The sequence below is a fragment of the Dipodomys merriami genome, unplaced genomic scaffold, assembly GCF_024711535.1.
Source record: "Dipodomys merriami isolate MVZ:Mamm:240054 unplaced genomic scaffold, mDipMer1.0.p SCAF_1978, whole genome shotgun sequence".
Classification (NCBI taxonomy): domain Eukaryota; kingdom Metazoa; phylum Chordata; class Mammalia; order Rodentia; family Heteromyidae; genus Dipodomys; species Dipodomys merriami.
Genome location: NW_027203357.1, coordinates 1 through 19,898, shown reverse-complemented (window position 1 = coordinate 19,898; position 19,898 = coordinate 1).

The window sequence follows — 19,898 nt, the reverse complement described above, 5'->3', positions numbered from 1 at the left end:
CCAATAATTACCACCATTTCCCCTCTCCCAACCAAAGTTCTAGACTATTCAAAACAATCCTTTGCCAGCTGCCAGCGGCTCACAACTGTCACCCAAGCTACTCAGGAGGCTGAGTAGTGGTAGGATTGTGGTTCAAAGTCAGCCCAAGCAGGAAAGCCTCTGAGATTCTCATCTCCAAATAACTACCAAGAAAAAAAGGCAGAAATGGAGCTGTGGCTCAAGTGGTAGAGTGCTAGTCTTGAGCAAAAAAATAAATAAATAAAAAGAAAAGAAAAGAAAAAAAAGCTCAGACGCTGCATCCACACCCAGAGTTCAAACCCTAGGTCTGTTCATATATGCGCACGTGTGCACATGCGTGCACGCGCGCGCGCACATACACACACACTATAGTATTCCATCTCCTTCTGAGGCTCTTCAGGGTTTTACACAAAGACAGAACACCATCTTCTGTCTGACACTTTCTAGAATTTTCCATATGATGACCAGTAAGAAACATGAGTTCTAAATGTAGCTGTACCTAAAAGCTAGTTGATCCTCCTACCTTTCATGGTTCTGAACTACCTTACTTTCCTTCTGGAGCCAATCTAATTCTTGCTGGCTAGCTCAACATTCAGCCCACATCCTTGAATAAATAAAGCCATTTCTGATGAAAGGTAGTGCTCTACCTCTTGAGCTACAGAACCATTTCTGGCAATTTCTGAGTAGTTTATTGGAAATCAGAGTCTCATGGACTTTTCTGCTCTGAACTTTTCTGACTTTTCTGTTTTGAACTGCAATCTTCAAATCTCAGCCTCCTGAGTAGCTAAGATTACAGGCATGAACCACTGGTACCTGGCTTCAGTCTTTTTTCTTTGCTCCAGAATTCCTCTCATGTTGATCCTCATGCACTAAAAGACAATTCAATGTTACTGTCAACATGATGGCTTTTAAAATCAAATTTCTCTGCATACAGTCTAGACCCTTCTGTATCACAAGCCACTAACAAGTTATCTGAGATCTGATCATCAACACAAGGCAGGTGACACTAGTAATATTTAGAAGAATTGTCAATCTGCAAAACTGAGGATTAAAGAAGTAGTAAGGTGGGCACTAATGGCTTGTGTCTGAAATCCTAGCTATTCAAGAGACTAAGACTTAGAGGATTGTAGTTTGAGGCCTGACTGGGCAAAAATGTCTGCAAAAACCCATCACCAAAATAACCAACAAAAAGCAAGGCTGGAGAAATGGTTCATACAGTAGTGCACCTAGCCATAAGCAGCAAATTCAAGCCCAGTTACTGGTTAAAAAAATAATAATTTTTACGTTTCACTGTACACTTGAACCACTCAAATGCATATCACCAGACAGCCCAATTTTAAATGGTTTTCCTAGATAATTAATATATAGACAGGGATGAGAAGCTCTGAAGTAATGACTTTGATACTTAAAAGTTATTTTTAATACATCATTGTTGTTCTATATTTTTATTTTATTTTATTTTATTTTATTTTATTTGAGAACATACTGTACAGAGGGGTTACAATTACATGGGCAGGATAATGCATATATTTCTTACCAAGCATTGCAGACTCCTCCTTTGTTTACCCTTCACCTCCCTTCCCAGCCTCCCCCCTCCCCCCCACCCAATCATACCCCCCTCCCCCACACACACCGACATTGTAAAGCTGGTTTTGACATGACATTTTGTACTTCTCATTGTTGCAACAGGTCCACCTGAATCCTTAAACGACTTGTTTGTCCCCATCTCCTCCACATGTTATACTGACATCAAATATAGTGAAAGCGGGGGTTACACTGTGGGGGAGGGACATACAAAGCAACAAAGAAATAATCTTATAAATGCGTTAGAAACACATGCATGAAAGAAACGAAAACATTAAAATACACATTTAAAGGTTCGTTTTCCTAACATCACATTATCTGACCTTTTCCGCTTGACTCATACCTATACTAGATATTGCAAATAAGGGAAACCATGGGACCTATGCTTCTTTGGGCCTGGCTTACTTCACTTAATATAATTTTTTCCAAGCCTTTCCAATTCCTAACAAATGGGGAAATGTCATTCTTTCTGATGGAGGCATAGAATTCCATTGTGTATATATACCACATTTTCTTGATCCATTCATCTACTGAGGGGCATCTGGGTTGGTTCCATATCTTAGCTATGGTAAATAATGCTGCAATAAACATAGTTGTGCTGGTAGCTTTAGTGTGGTCTTGTTTGTAAACATTTGGGTAAATGCCCAAAAGTGGGATTGCTGGATCATAGGGGAGATCTATGTGAAGTCTTTTGAGGAACCTCCATACTGCTTTCCAAAGTGGTTGAACAAGTTTACATTCCCACCAACAATGAAGTAAGGTTCCTTTCTGTCCACATCCCCTCCAGCATCTGTTGTTGTTAGAGTTCTTGATTTTTGCCGTTCTAATGGGGGTGAGGTGATATCTCAATGTTGTTTTGATTTGCATTTCTTTTATGGCTTTTAAATAAGAGTAGATTAAATAAGAGTAGATTATCAAAACCAGTTAATCAGTGAGGTCTAGCTTTCACTGTCAACTATGTTTAATTATTTCGTTTATCATAATCCATGAGCTGGACAGTGTTTGGCAGTGTCTTTATATTTACATTTAAATCACTTTCAGTATTTAGCTGTTCTGAGAAACATTATGTATGGGCTTAAGTATGTAAATATCTTCATAGCCACTCAACTGTTTACCTAGGATAAATTCTGAGACGAGGAAGTACTGGCTTGGAGGGTAATACACACTTTTAAGACTTTTGAACATGTCAAATTGCTATCCTTAATGGAATGGTCAATAGCATTTGGGGTGCATTAGAGCTAGAAATAAGAAAAAAGTACAGTTCAAATTGATTTAAACAATAAAGGGGATTTATAGGATCATAGAACTGGTAAGTATAGCATTTAAATGAATTTCAAGGCTAGCAGGATTCTGCATTTTAATAATATCTTCAAGGATCTGTCTATATCATTTCACCACTCCCCTTAGCCCTGTGAGGTACCAGACTTTTTTTGAGTTAAAATAGCTTTTTCTGTAGCCAGCAATTGCAAATGCCTATACAGGGAGAAAAGGAAGCTGCCTAGAAATGAATGGGCCTGGGGAAAATTATAGTTGGTTTTGTTTCTGTTGGATGGGGGGCTTGAACTTGGGGTCTGAATGCTGACCCTGAGCTTTTTCTGCTCAAGGCTAGCCTTTGTGCCATAGTGACACTTCCAGTTTTCTGGTCGTTTATTGGGGATAAGAGTCTCATGGACCCTCCTGCCTATGCTGGCTTTGGGCCATGATCCTCAGCTCTCAGCCTCCTAAGTAGCTAGGATTACAGGTGTAAGCCAGCGGTGTCAGGCTAAAAAATTATGTTAAAGGTAGTAACTCAGGTCCAGAAAGACAAAAGCTCACATGTTGTTTCTCATAGATGGAAGAGAGACCTCATTTATAAATATATATAAGCACACAGTGGGTCATGTGCATATATACACACACGCACACACACACATACATAGATACATACTACAAATGTATTAACTAAATTATATGGTATATCATTAACGGAAATAACGTGGTATATGCAGGAGAGAATTCTTTGAAAAACTAATAGTCTAACAAAATGGATAACAGGAAGCTAGAAATTGAGGTGGGGGGTAGGTGGATGAGGTGGTATGATGTGGACGGATGGAGAGAGGAAGGGTGGGAGAATGCAATCATCATATTCAATGTACATATGTAAAAATGGAAGTAGGTAACTTGGGTGGGGTTGGGAGAGATGGGAAGAATGATGGAAGGAATGGCGTGGATCAAGCTGCAATGTACAGCTGATAGCTGGTGACTTTTGCCCATAATCCTAGCTACTCAGGAGGCTGAGATTTGAGAATAAAGGTTCCAAACTGACCTGAGCAGGAAATTCCATGAGTTTATCTCCAAATAACTACAAGAAAACCAGCAGAGGAGCTGTAGCTCAAAGTGGCAGAGGGCTAGCCTTGAGTAAAGAAGCTCAGGGACAGCAACTAGGCTCTGAGTTCAAACCCAAAAACCATTTTTTTTAAAAAAAGATGCCCTGCGCTTCTAAACTGATGTGTTGAATTGAAACCTCTTAAAGATAGATAAATAAATAAATCCAGGAGGAAGGCTCTTTCTTCCACATTAGGCCTCGCCTGGAATTGACTGATCAGAGATGGGATCATTCTTATTCACTTAAGCTCAAATATAAAGGAGGAGCCAGCTGCTCCTTCCAGCCCTTATAGCTTTCAGGGGTGATGTTCAGATGTACTGGGGAAAGGAGAAGGTGACTAGAGGAGGCAACTACAAGGCCCGTACTGGATGAGCAACATGTGAGAAAATAAAAACTTGGTGCTGCTTACATATTTGAAAAAAGAAGGGAAGAAAATGGATTTGTGAGAAATGGGCCTAACATTCAATCAAAAAAGTCTACCGTAGGTCATTTCCACAGGTAGTGAATCCATTAGCAGGCCTTACGCCCAGGAATAGAAAGCACATAGACTATACTGTATGTAGTATGTTACATTCACACAAGTGCTGTGGATGTAAAGAACTGTAGTATTGGGAGCTGGTACACCTGTAATCATAGCTACTCAGGAAATTGAGATCTAAGGATCAATGCTCCAAGCCAGCTCAGTTCTGTGAGACACTTATGTCCATTTAACCACCAGAAAACTGGAAGTGGCACTGTCGCTCTAAGTGGTAGAGCACTCATATTGAACAAAAGAGCTCAAGGACAACCCTGAGGCCCTGAGTTCAAGCCCCAGGACTGACAAAAAAGAAAAAGAAAAAGAAAGAAAGAAAGAGATATCTTGGAATAGGTAGATTAGTCAGGCAGAAGAAATCAGGAATAAGCCTGCAAGATTTCTCTTAAAACATAGAAAAATAGGGCTGGGAAGGTGGCTTAGTGGTAGAGTGCTTGCCTTGCATGAATGAGACCCTGGGTTTGATTCCTCAACACCCATAAGCAGAAAAGGCCAGAAGTGGTGCTGTGGCTCAAGTGGTAGGGTGCTACTCTTGAGCTGTAGAGCTGAGAGATAGCACCCAGGCCCAGAGTTAGGCCCCACAACCAACAAAATAATAAATAAATATAAAGGAGAGAGAGAGAGAGAGAGAGAGAGAGAGAGAGAGAGAGAGAGAGAGAGAGAGAGAGAGAGAGAGAGAGAGAGAGAGAGAGAGAGAGAGAGAGAGAGGGAGGGAGGGAGACAGAGAGAGAGGTACAGAGAGAGAGAGAGACAGAGACAGAGACAGAGAGATAGTGGATGATTTGAGAAAACTTCCCAAGCATTCTAACTTCCCTTTGACCCAGATAGGTTGGATAAAATGAAGTTAGGATAGACTTAAATGTCTTTAGGTAATTCCATGCCCTAATAGCTAAAAGGGAATGACAAATTAAAAATATCACGGGTTGTGACCAATGAGCAAGTCACCTTCCAAGCATCTCATTAGCATAAAAGTTAAATGACACCTATATAGATTAAAAGAAAAGAACCCACCATAGATTAAACCAGTTAGTTGGCAAACCCCTATCATGACCCCTCTCACCCAGCAAGAACATTTTCTCTCTCCTCTTCTCACATGCATAAATTGAATACTTTTAACACTTACTCCTTGCTGTCTGTGGATTTTATTCCTTGAGTTCTCCAGGCAATAACACAGCAAGATAAGGATCTGCTGCAGCTCTAGTGGTGGCCACTGGTGGGGTGAAAGCACTAGCAGGTATTGTTTGTTGCTGGGCTGAAGGTGGTGACATAATTGGCCCTCTCTGGCTATGAAGGAAACAGCAGGTAAGAAAAGTCAGTGTTCTAGGCTGTCAATATTCACGTGGCTAGAACTGGCCTTGTAGCTTTAAGTCTAAGGTTAAAAAACTTCTATGAGAATTTCTTGATGTTTATGATACCTTGCATATTTACCTCTTGAAATAGCAATTGCTCTTACTTTGAGTTTATCATGTGTCAGAATTTTCTAGAAACATACAATTGGGCCCACCCAATTCTATCCCCTGTTCCCAGGCAAGGTTGTTTAGGATGTTATTGCCCCCCTTTGAGAAAAGTTGCCACTGTGTATGGTCTTATTTTTTCCAGTCCCGGGGCTTGAACTCAGGACCTGGGGCCTGTCCCTAAGCTTCTTTATGCTCAAGGCTAGTGCTCTGCCACTTGAGCCACAGCACAACTCCTGGATTTTTCTGAGCAGTTTATTGGAGATAAGAGTCTTAAGGACTTTCCTGTGCAAGCTGGCTTTGATCCTTAGATCTCAGCCTTCAGAGTAGGTAGGATTACAGGCATGAGCCACCAAACACCTGGCCTATAGTCCTTTTATGACCTCATAGAATAGCTATGGGTCCAGCTAGCTGCTTATCAGCTCTGAAACTACTGCAGAGAACAAAGCATTTGCTTTTCCTGTCCCATTTCAAGGGCCCTTGACCAGGTCATTATTAGGTCATTTACATGGCTCAAATACAGCAAAACTCTTTTTTTTTTTTTGGTCTGGTCGTGGGGCCTGAACTCTGTGCCTGGGTGCTGTCCCTCAGCTCTTCAGCCCAAGGCTAGCACTCTAACACTTCAGCCACAGTGCCACTTCCGGCTTTTTCTTTTTGCTTAAGTGGTGCTGGGGAATAGAACTCAGGTTTTCATGCATGCAAGGCAAGAACTCTTACACTGAGTCACTTTCCCAGTCCCACAAAACTCTTTATTACACCCCTCCCCTTTCCTTCCCTTCCTTTCTCAGGGCTACTTTCCTATCATGTGTCATTTTAGGTACATATCACTCAAACACAACAAAGCTCCTCTCTTTTTTTTTCTCCCTTCCTCCTTCCCCACTCTCCTTCTCCTTTCTCCAATCCCTCTCTCCATTTCTATTCTTTTCTTTTTTGCTGGTACTAAGATTTGAACTCAGGGCCGGGTGCTATCTCTTAGCATTTTTTATTCAAGGCTAGTACTCTGTCACTTGAATCACTTCCAGCTCTTTCCTGGTTGATTGGAGATAGGAACATTATAGATTTCCCTGCTGTAGCTGGTTTTGAACCATGATCCTTAGATCTCAGCCTCTTGTTTAGCTAGGATGACAGGAATGAGATGGCTATTTTTTGAAGAACTGTGTCTTCAGTGTCCTTGACATTGTACTAACACCTGCTTCACTTTTATCTTTAAATAAAATAACATTTAAGTAAAAAAGCAACATATGTTCTTGAATTTGATTTTCATTACAACTGTTTCTCATTTGCAATCATGCTTAAACATGTTTCTTGAAGTTAGGGAATACAGGGTTTTGCAATTGCATGTATGAAATTCACTCCCAAATGGTAACAACTCCTCTCATTGCCATGAGTATTTGAGTACAGATGCCTTCGACTCACTCACAGAACTAACCAGTTCACTGGTTCCCACTGATGGACAGGTAGACTTAGGAAGACATTCCCAATTGAGGAACATGTGTTTCTATAGCTGTCAGATGGAAGTCAGTGTGGAGACCCCATTTAAGGAAACATGGTGGACAGAGAAATCACAATAGCCAGGAGAAAATGACCAGGTGCACCAAGAGCAAGAAATGGACTAAGTGGAAGATGCTCCCAAGATATTCCCCATGCATGGAAGTTTCCAACCATGGTCTGTAGGAGAGACAACCAATCAACAGGGTCCATGAAAAGGGAGACAGTCAATCAGCAAAATCCCCACTCCACCATACTGGCTCAGTAGCTAGAGCAACAGAACAGAACAGAACAGAAGCAGCAGCAGAGTACTAGCAAAAGCAGCTCTTTTGATTTGTTGTCCATTAGTTTTTGGTATATATATATATATGGGTATCCTGATGTGGACGCTCAGTTCTCCCATTGTCCTATCTGAGTACATGCTTTTCCCAACCTTGGACTCCAAAAAGAAACAGAAAATGCCACATGTCTGTCTCTGTTGGACGTTGGGCATAGGCATCAGGGAAAGGCCATAGACTGGTTTGCTTTGAAAAACTTGGGTGGGGTGTGACCAGTTTCTAATTGAATTCCATCCTATCAGGAACAAGATCTTCATCTCTTCTCAGGGTGCCCTTGACTAGCAATTCCCTCTGCTAACATTGCAGTCGGCTACAGTTCTTTCAAACCCTGGGCCCAGAGGAGTCTGGGATGTGAAAGTATTAACATGTAGATTAATTTCTCATGGCAGTTGTGTTATTGGATTTCCCTCTTTGCCAACTCACTTTAAATGGCTGTAATTACTGAGGTCTCCAGTGAACCTCAAAGTAGAAATGATGTTTGCAGAGAAGGACTGCATCCATTCCATCTACCCCAGAGCTCCTGCACAGACCCTTTCTCTTCAGCAGAATGGAAATGCATTTGTAAAGGTGAAAGAGTTTACATTCCCAGGACCTTTAAAGAGTATTAACTTCCTCCAGGTCTCTGAACGAAGCAATTACTTGGCTAGAGATAGAACCATAGTGATACATATGAGACTAGGTTTCCTTCCCTCCTTCTCTCCCTCTAACCCCCTCTTCTTTTCTCCCTCCCTTTTTCTTTTTCCTTCTTCCTCCCTCTTCTTTACTTCCTTCCTTCCTCCCTGTCCTTCCTTCCTTTTCTTTTTATTCTAGTACAGGGACTAAACTCCAAGGGCTGGCTGTCCCTTAGATTTTTGCCCCAAGGCTAGCATTTTACCACTTGAGTAAACTCTATTTTTAGCTTTTTGCTCATAAGTTGGAGATAAGAATCCCATAGACTTTTCTATCTGGGCTGGCTTCAAACCAGTATACTTAGACCTCAGCCTACTGAGTAGCTAGGATTACAGGTGGGAGCCACTGCCTTTCTGTTCACATCAAATATGCACGGAACTGTTTCCAATCAAGGCCTCTGAAGGGAGAATTGGGAGAAGAAATCTGGGGGCTTGCAGTGTGGCTATCAGATGAATGATTCTGAACTACAGAGTAGAAACTAGTTTGAGTGTAATCAATATGGATTTTGTTCCCATCTCTAAGTGTAAGAAATAGCCAAGCAGTTCATTGCTCTATATCCAACGAAATGCAGTTCTGAGTCTCAATTTTCTAGTTGCCAAGTGTTGGAGTTTCCCTCCCTTTCTTTCCCATGGAGCAGGGTATCCTATGTGACTCTGGACACATGGGTAATAATGTCCACAAAGTGCAGCTGGTGATGGGGCTCCCCCTTCATGCTTTAGAGTCCATCAGAAGAAGGCCATGGTGTCTCTGTGGACTGAGTACAGGTCTGGCCACCCCTGGGGAAAGTCATGAAATCACTCACAGGAGAACAGGCTCTTTTTCTGAGCACACCTAATGCTATTGTTCTCAATTTTGATGGCTTATCTGAGCATACAGTGACAAGCAGATGACAAAACACACTCAAGAGTTATATACAAGCTGGGCACTGGTGACTCACACCTGTACATGGAGCTACTCAAGAGGCTGAGATCTGGGGACTGTGGTTCAAAGCCAGACTGGACAGGAAAGTCTGTGAGACTTTTTTTTTGGGGGGTCCGGTTGTGGGGCCTGAACTCTGGGCCTGGGCGCTGTCCCTCAGCTCTTCAGCTCAAGGCTAATGCTCTACCACTTGAGCCACAGCGACACTTCAGGCTTTTTTCTTTTTGCTTATGTGGTGCTGAGGAATCAAACCCAGGGCTTCATGCATGCAAGGCAAGCGCTCTACCACTGAGCCACTTTCCCAGCCCCCAAGTCTGTGAGATTTATAACCTCGAATTAACAATCAGAAAAACTGAATCAAAGAGGTAGAGTGGGGACAGGGAAGGTGGCTCAGTGGTAGAGCACTTGCCTTGCATGCATGAGGCCCTGGATTCGATTCCTCAGCACCACATAAGCAAAAAGAAAAAAGCCAGAAGTGGCGCTGTGGCTCAAGTGGTAGAGCACTAGCCTTGAGCTGAAGAGCTGAGGGACAGCGCCCAGGCCCAGAGTTCAGGCCACATGACCCGACCAAAAAAAAACAAAAGAGGTCGAGTGCTACCCTTGAGCAAAAAAGCTCAAGGGACAGCACCCATGACTGACAACAACAACAACCAAAAGAGAACTTGTTACGGGAACCTTCTTGAAAAGCCTAGAGGTGAGACAGGACATTTTTTGGATTTCATACATGTCATCCTGTTTAGTCCCAGGAAAGTTTTGCTGTAGAGAATGCTCACCCCTGATTGTTATCCTATATGGTTAGCTTGTGGTGAGCTTTGTCCCCACCCACAACATGGTTTTTGCCTTTAAAAGCTTTGTGCAAGCTCTGTTCTGGGCTGCAGGTCTTTGGGACAGGAGTCTACCTGTAGTCACCGACATTTTACTAAAACTCCCAGCCAATCGCTGGTGGCTCACACCTATAATCCTAGCTACTAAGGAGATAGAGATCTGAGGATCACAGTTCAAAGCTAGCCCAGGCAGGAAATTCCATGACACTGTCACTGTGGCTCAAGTGGTAGAGCACTCATCTTAAGCTGAAGTGCTGAGGGACAGTGGTCAGGTCCAGAGTTCAAGCCCCACACCTGACCAAAAGAAAAAAAAAAGATTCCCAATTTGACCTCTCAAGATGTGGCTTCTATGTATCTTGCAAACTATTCCCATAAAATAGAATCCAGTGAGAAGAAGCCACGGAGGATTTACAAGGAGATGTTCACCCGGGACATCCGGAGGCCTGCTGGCAGCAAGATTCTGCAATTCTTCCTGAAAAGCCTGGAAAGCAGTGAAACGCTCCTCTGTTGCAATAACTCAGAACCTCATTCTGAGTGTTTCCGGCAGAGGTCATTCGGCTGAACACAACCGTGGACTAATTAGAGCCTGATATAGCCAGTGCCGTCCATAAGCCTGGATGGACAGTGGACGCGTGCCAAACAACTGAGGTCTGGTTCTCCAAACTTTCACAGAGTGCCATAAGTAGAGGTTCACCTTACTCCTCAGGTTGAGTAGAGTGTAGCCGTCAAAGCTGGAATAAGTAGCACTCAGGTGAGAAGAATGGGAAGCAGATATACCCAGTCCGCTGGCAGTGTCTTACAGGGACAAGCCTATCTGGCTGCCAAGCCTGAATGTTTGCAACCATGGCAGAGCTCTGCAGGCGCAATTGTGCAGCAATGCAAACTACGTACCCTTGCCAAACTTCACGGGGGTAGAAGAAACCATGGAGGAATTACAAGGAGATGTTCACCCAAGACACCCAGAGGCCTGCCGGCTGCAAGTTTCTGGAATTCTTCCTAAGAAGCCTGGAAAGCAGTGAAATGTTCCTATGTTGCAATAACTCAGAACCGCATTCTGAGTGTTCCCGGCAGAGGTCATTCGGCTGAACACAACTGTGGACTAATTAGAGCCTGATATAGCCAGTGCCATCCATAGGCCTGGATGGACAGTGGTCCCGTGCCAAACAACTGAGGTCTGGTTCTCCAAACTTTCACAGAGTGCCATAAGTAGAGATTCATCTTACTCCTCAGGTTGAGTAGAGTGTAGCTGTCAAAGCTGGAATCAGTAGCACTCAGGTGAGAAGAACGGGAAGCAGATATACCCAGTCAGCTACGGGTACAAGCCTATCTGGCTGCCAAGCCTGAATGTTTGCAACCATGGCAGAGCTTTGCAGGCGCAATTGTGCAGCACCTACATCTCTTCCTTGTCCCCCCTCCCCCATTCACTCTTACCCATTTGTCCTCTTGGAAATTTAACTGGTCATGCATGCCACTACAGCCATCTCCACAAACAAAACCTGCAAAAGAAAATTCAAAACAATCTTCCATTCAGAAACCTGACATTTGACATATGTGGTTGTCCCTCAGGTATATCATTCAAGTTACAGCTTGATGGTAGAAGGAATTGCTGGTGTGCTACTGCATAGGAGACCCTAGGTCCAATTTCCAGCTATTCCACACACCAGCTCCAGCCTCTTGTCCTTATAAAACAAATAAAGACACACAGTGAAGGTGAGAGAAAGGAAATTTATTATCTTGTAGACAAGGGGGAAGACAGCACTTCAGCCCTTCTTCAGAGATATAGACAGGATCAGTAGCTTTGAATACATAACTGGGGAAAGGGGTATAAGAAGTACAGTCTTCAAGCTATGTGCTGGTACTTCACATCTGTAATCCTGGCTATTCGGGAGGCTGAGATCTGATCATAGGTTGAGACCAGCCCTGGCAGGAAAGTCTGTGAGACTTTTATGTACAATTACCCACCCCCAAACCAGGAGTTGACTTGTGGTTCAAAGTACTAGAATGCTAGTCTTGAGGAAGGGACAATTCCCAGGCCCTGAGTTCAAGTCCTAGGACAAAAAACGAGTTACAATCTTTGGTCAAAATTTGGTTTCTTTCTCTCATACAACTTTGTATAACCTTTGAAATAAAAAGCTATTTTAATTAAGTCCTATCTCGTTATATTAGTTACATCCTGTTACAAGTTCCTGCTTTGGCCACCTTGTATGGCCTTTTAAATTTTCCTTTTTAACTACTTAAGTCACATTGCTAAAGTTTTTTCCTCTTTTAAAAAATTTTCTTTTTAAAGAATTATCTTTAGGTAGTTATACATAGGAGCTTCCATTTAATAAGTGAATACAATATGTTTTGATCAGTGTTACCTCTTGAGACAAGGAGAGGGAGACCCCAACACTTGGCAACTAAAAAATTGAGACTCAGAACTGAATTCAGATAGTTGTAGAGACATGAACTGTCTGGCTGGTTCTTACACTTAAAGATGGGGAAGCAAATCCAAATTGATTACATATAAATCAGTCTCCACTCTGTGATTTAGAATCATTCATCTGATAGCCACCCTGTAAACCCCAGATTTTTTCTCCCAATCTCTCCCATCAGTGTACTTGACTTGAAACAGTTGCATGCTTATTTCATGTGAACAGAAAGGCAGTAGCTCCCACCTGTAATCATAGCTACTTAGGAGGCTGAGCTCTGAGTGTTGTAACCCAATCAGTAACAAAACAAAAGATGCCACAATTAATAAGCCAAATTATAGGAGTCTTTATTGTCACCTCTGCAGACCAACAGATGCACAGGAGTGTAGACGTCTGAAATTGTGCTGTCCTGAGACAGCTCAGAGTTAAGTCTTTCAAAGAGAAAAAACACATCTTTTGACAAGCAATGCATAAGACTTTTTTTGTTTTATTTTACAAAGCATATACAGACACAAAACTTAGCATTATCAATAAATTTAGACTTACTTCCCAAATATGGGGTGGCTGGAATACTTTCAGGGAAGGGAAGGGGGAAAGGAGAGAAGAAGAAGAAGAAAAAGAAAGAAGAAGAAGAAGAAGAAGAAGAAGAAGAAGAAGAAGAAGAAGAAGAAGAAGAAGAAGAAGAAGAAGAAGAAGAAGAAGAAGAAGAAGAAGAAAAAGAAGAAGAAGAAGAAGAGGAGGAGGAGGAGGAGGAGGAGGAGGAGGAGGAGGAGGAGGAGGAGGAGGAGGAGGAGGAGGAGGAGGACGAGGACGAGGACGAGGACGAGGACGAGGACGAGGACGAGGACGAGGACGAGGACGAGGACAAGGACGAGGAAGAGGAGGAGAAAGAATGCACAGGTCAACACCCCTCTCCTAGTCATGGCTGCCTAAACACCTTGAGCTCTTCCTCTTTCCCAGTACCTCCCATGCCACTTCCTTTGTGGTCAGGGAGTGGTTACAATTCTAGGCCAGTTCTAATGGAAATTGAGGTATGTGTGTAGTGGAACCTCTTGTGCCTTTAGCTTGACCTTTGGGCAATAAAGTCCTACTAGGGCCTCATGCACACAGGTCGCATCTCATTCATACTTACATTATGGGATGCCAATCTTACACATGCACAGATTCCCCTCTTAAAAAAAATCTTCCCAGTCATGATCCCCTCCTCTGCTATAGTTACTAAGAATTCCTCCCACACATCCTGAGTGGTAGAAAGCAGAAAGTCCTCCTTGGGTTTCCTATTTTGATTCAGGAACAGATAGTACCCCTATGGTCCTTTTTCAAATTGGAAAAAGAAAACATTTTATCTATTTAAATTTGAATTGTAACTACATGTTAGTTCCCACAGTCAAACACCATTTATGAGAGTTATTTCACCAAGCTGGAATTTCACCTCAGTCAATTCAAGCACTCTTCTGTCTCAGGAGTGAAGGCAATTATAACCACAATACCAAAAGTTCATTTTTTAAACAGTCAACATCATCATTCTAATTATTCAGTCAACAATTACAAAAGGAACACTTTTACAGTGGGCTTTTATAGCCAGGATATTATTAAATGTGAATCCCAAAAAGGCAAATTCATAGAAGGAGGAACATGTGTTTTATTAAAACAACAGTAATTTGTTGACATATTCTGCACACAAATGATGTACATTATGCAAACTAATTTGGCTTTGCTGTTAGCAAAAGATTTTTGTAAAATGGGGGAATATTTGTTTTTTCCATAATAGAGTTTGAACTCAGGGCTTTGTATTTCCTAGACTGGCATGATACTACCCAACCTGCCTGCCCAGATTTCTGACTGGTTGCAGTGAAGCCTTGGGTCTCACTTTCCACCTTGGCATGATCCATAGACAGATATGCCTACTTTTAGCTATCATCAGCTGTGTGCCACCACATCCAGCTTCTGCCCAAGTTGTCCTCAAATCACAATCCTCCCATACTCAGCCTCCCACATAGGGAACTTTTTTTGCCCCATAGATATTAAAATATTTAAAGACATAATTTATTTCTTGCATTTCCTAAAAGTGATTACAGGCATATTAGATTTAATTTCTGTAACATTATACGTCAAATCTTCTAGAAAAGCTCCTTTGCTTAGCAAAAATAAAAATAAAAAAAATCCTTTCTTGTCATCCAAGCCTAGTTTGTCCAATACGGTAGCCAATAGTCACAAGCACCTGGGGACATTTAACATGTGACTGAATTTTATTTTATTTTCTGTTGATTTACCTTAAAAGTTTTAAACATGCCAGGAGCTAGTTTATCATGCCTATTAGTAGTCCTAGCTACCCAGGAGGATTATATCTGAGGATTGTGGTTCACAACCAGTCCGAACAGGAAAGTCCATACAACTCTTATCCCCAATTAACCAGAAAACCAGAAGTAGAGCTGTGTGTCCAAAGTGGTAGAACATTAGCCTTGAGTGAAAGAGCTAAGGGACAATACCTAGGCCCTGTGTTGAAGCCCAACTAAAATAGAACCATTCTAAAGATTTTTATTGAACTTAACTATGGTTTTGATAGTACATTATTTCTTTTAAACTGTTGAAGATTTAGCACCTAAATTAGGCTGCTGAAAATCCATTATCCGTACTGCAGGTTTAATGTAAAAATAATGAAAAGCATCTTAATGTTGTACTGGTAATTTGTAGAAATAGTAACACTTGCAATCAGTTGAGTTGAAGAAAATAGACTACTGACATTATTTTTCTACGTATCTTTTCAAATTTACAAAAAGGTGCTAGAAGGTTTAGATAAAATCTAAAGAGGCATGGTATCTTTAAGCCACTATTTCTGTTTAGTTCAGCTCATTTTACAACCTAGGAATACCAACTGAGTGATGTTCTAATCTTTATAATAAAGATTCTAACAAACTTACCCTTCCCACAGACAGTATTTAAACACTGAGCCAAATAGAGGATAAAAGATTTTAATTTTTGTTCCCATACCTGGACTTGAACCTGGGCATTGTCTCTTAACTTTTTCACTTTCTTCAATCAAAGTTGGTTCTCTCACAGAGCTCTATTTCCAGCTTTTTGGTGGTTAACTGGAGAGAAAAGTCTCATAGACTTTCCTGCCTGATTTGGCTTTGAATCAAGATCCTTAGACCTCAGCCTTCTGAGTAGCTAGGATTATAGGTGTGAGCCATCAGCATTCAGCCATAAAGGACTTATGAAGACCTTAGAAATGGCCAAAATGATTTTTTAAGAGAGAATTAGTTGGACTATGGGAGAAGGAACTTTTCTGGATATAATCCTACCCAAGGCATCACTTAATCTGCAGGACTCTGACTGTACATAATTCAGGCAGTCCCAGGCAGGAGACCTGAGAGGATAAGGCTGGAGTAGGGGGGTGGAGTCCAAGGGGTTGGAGGGGTTGGGGGAAGAGCCTGCCTGAGCTGCAAGAAGGTGACAGAAGCTGCTGGAACATAACATACAGGAAGCTGCAGGAAAGGGAGGCCTTCCCTCTGCATGTGAATGTCACACAGTGGGAAGCCCCAGGGTTCACAGACTAAAACATCTGTGAAGCTGAAGACACTAAGCAGAGATCTTACTGTCTATGCACTAGAAGAGACAGTTATATACTAATAAAGCTAAAGACAAAAATCTTGAGCTGGCTTCAATGTATATGTGTGATATTTGTTGTTGAACTGGGTGCTATCCCTGAGCTTCTACTAGCTAGCTTTCTACTACTTTGAGTCACACCTCACCACTTCTGAAAACATTGAACACTGTTTTGTGTGTGTGCCAATCCTATGGCTAGAACTCAGGGCCTGGGTTCTGTCCTTAAGCTTTCTTACTCAAAGTTAATGATCCACCACTTGAACCACAGCAAAAGCAAAGTCATTTCTGGCTTTTCTGATGGCTAATTGGAGATAAGAGTCTCATGGACTTTCCTGCCCTGGCTGGCTTTGAATTATGATTCTCAGATCTCAGCCTCCTGAGTAGCTAGGATTACAGGTGTGAGCCACTGGTGTCCAGCCTAAACTAAATAACAAAAACAAGCAAAACACCACATACTCATTCTATTTTAGAATTAGATATTGATGATAGAAAGGTAGAAAAATTCAAGATCTGTGTCATTGTAAGGAGTTCATGTTAATGAACTGACTCTCATGTGGTTTGGAACAAAGAAAACATCCCTGAGCAGTCAGGATGAGAGAATGATGACCATGGAACATGTAATATGGAAGAGGAACATAAGCCAGCCTTTATCATGAAAGATCAAACTTAGACATTGATGGAAGCCGAATTCATATTACACAATCTCAATGTTAACCATGCTTGCCCTCTATTTCCCTAGATAATAACAAAACCTTGCTTTATTATCCCCTACTCAATAAGGCCATCTAGGTTCCCATTTGAAGAGACTTTCATAGGTCTTTTGTTGTTGTTGTTGCCTGTAACTATGTATAAATATGAACCACATTTTACATAGAAAGACTTAGTTCAAAATGATGCAAAGCAGCAATGAGCAATTAGTGGAGGCAAAATTAGGATCTAGTTCTGATGAGCTCTCTATAGGATCTCACAATTTTGCCCTGGTAATTCCTGCATTAGGAAACTCAACACTGCCCTCTAGTGACAGAAAAATCATTACAATCCAGAACTCCTGAATCAGCCACACCCCCCTTTTTACTTATTTTCCAAATAGAGTAATAGGGTATTACATTTATGTCTGGGCCAGCTTGGATGGCAAATTTCCTATTTGTACTTCCCAAATATCTGGAACTACAACTATATAATCACACGTTCAGATTTTTATTGGTTGAAATGAGGTTGCTCAAGATGAGTTCTCTCAAACTTCTTGTCTAGGCTGACCTTAAACTGTAGTCCTCCCAAGTAGCTAGGACTACAGGCAGCACCACTTCTTTTTAGATAAGTTTTCACTGTGTAGCCCATACTGGCCTTGAACTTGCTGTCTACCCAGACTGCACTTGAATTCTCAGTTCTTCCTCAGCCTTCTGAGTGCTGGGATCAGATATAACTTAGAGTGATATCTCCACTTCATTGAAAAGCAACCCAAAAACTCACCTTAAAGTTAACTGTCACTCGTACCAACTACTGCAGTTTTCACAGCTTTTCCCTTTCAGAGGTAATTAAATTGACATTGTTCATTTGGATGATGCTTAATGGTCTTGTGATCTGCTGTTCCCTCTCCCTGCTTTGGTAGTCAGCTTCTATAGCCTTCCCTAGTTTGCACTTGATAATAATGTGGTAAATGATGTTCTTACCATATAAAATATTAACTACTTTATGTTTTGATAGATGTGGGACAGTTTCTGGTAAGCATGAGAGTGATTTTAGAATCCCTTTTGTCACAGTATAGTGGAAAAAACATAGTAGAAAAACTGTGTAGGGCTGAAAAGGTGGCTCAGTGGTAGAGCACTTGCCTTGCATGCATGAGGCCCTGGGTTTGATTCCTCAGCACCACATAAGCAAAAAGAAAAAAGCCAGAAGTGGCACTGTGGCTCAAGTGGTAGAGCGCTAGCCTTGAGCTGAAGAGCTGAGGGACAGCGCCCAGGCCCAGAGTTCAGACCCCACGACCAGACCCCCCCTCAAAAAAAAGAAAAATTGTGTAATTCAGTGTTTTCCATGGCAGCTCGTCAACTGGTAAGGAGAAGTGGCTATTTTCAATAAGCAGGGAGGGGGCTGGTGGAAATACCAGCATGTGCAGTGAATACTGAGTACATCCTTCATCTTCCTTTAGCTCATCTTCCTCCTAGACTTCTGTTCTTTGGACATTTCACAATGTACTCTCTTGAGAGAGTTCACTACCTTAACAGAGCTGTTGAAGAAGCTCTGCAATGACCCTGAAGGAGGACTGAGCAAGATAACTTCAGTTGGCCCTGAACCTGTATTGTGTCCTCTCTTCAGAGAGATATGACTCTACCATATAAAACATACTGGACTACAGATATATACAAATAAGTTGCCTCTAGACGCTTTATTGGTATTTTTGCCAACAAGGATAGTAAATATCATCTTGATTTGTCATTAGCACTAGAAAGGAGGCCGAAAAGCTGTATAATTTATCTAATCATTTTAGGTTATATTAAGTTACATAAAATCTATGTAAATAAAGTCTGAAAGATTTGTCTAGCCAGGTGCTTGTAGCTCATACATGTAATACTAACTACTCAGGTGTTGAGATCTGAGGATCTCAATTTGAAGCCAGTGTAGGTAGGAAAGCCTGTGAGACTCTTATTTCCAAATAACTAGTTGGTGGAGGGGGGCAGATGAGGAGGGGTAGGCTTGAGCTGTGGCTCAAGTGGTGGAGTGCTAGTCTTGAATGAAAAAGCTCAGGGAGAGCACCAAGACCCTGAGTTCAAGCCCCATGACAGGCACACACACACACAAAATGAAGTCTAAAAGAGAAAATATACATGGAAAGAAAAATAAGAAGGTTTAGTGTTTAAAAGAATTATCTCCCATACTTAATTTTTATTATATAACATTTGTTCACAGTCTTTTTGAGTTTCATAACTTCCTGATGGTAGTAGAAAGGGCATATACATTTAGCAGATCTTTTTTATTTCTCATTTTGTTTTTTGGTGTAAGACTGGAACTCAAACTTAGTACCTGTTGCTTTGGCTCATTGGGTAGTGCTCTACCAACCAACTAAACCATGCCTCCAACCCTGATGTTTTTGTTGGTTGTCGGGCTTAAACTGAGCCTGGGCACTGTTCCTGAGCTCTTCAGCTCAAAGCCAATGCTCTACCACTTGAGCCAAAGCATCCAATCCTAATCGGGTTTTTTTTTTTTTTTGCCAATATTGGGGGTTGAATTCTGGTTCTGGGCACTATCCCTTAGCTCCTTTTTCTCAAGACTAGCATTCTACCACTTGAGCAATTTCTGGCTTTTAATTACAGATAAGACTTTCCTGACAAAGCTGACTTCAAACTGCAATCCTCAGATCTCATCCTCCTGGGTAACTAGGATTAGAATCATGAGCTAAAAAGAAAACTTTCTTTATATTTAAGAGGAAAAAAAGAGTGGTCTTAGACATGCCAAGGTCCTAAGTAAAAATGTGAGCTCTTAATCTTTTAATTCAGTGTTTTTCTCCAGTGGAATTCATACCAGTACTTATTTTTAAAAATAGTTCTGTCACCGCTAAAAGATAAAAGCATGAGTCCCTAAAGTATAATCCTAATGCATTTCTGCTGAGTGATAGATGTCTATTGATCTCTGCATAGACAGGAAATCAGATTAGCCTGTGTAAAATTTCATCAGGGCTGTCAAAGCCTGTGATCTA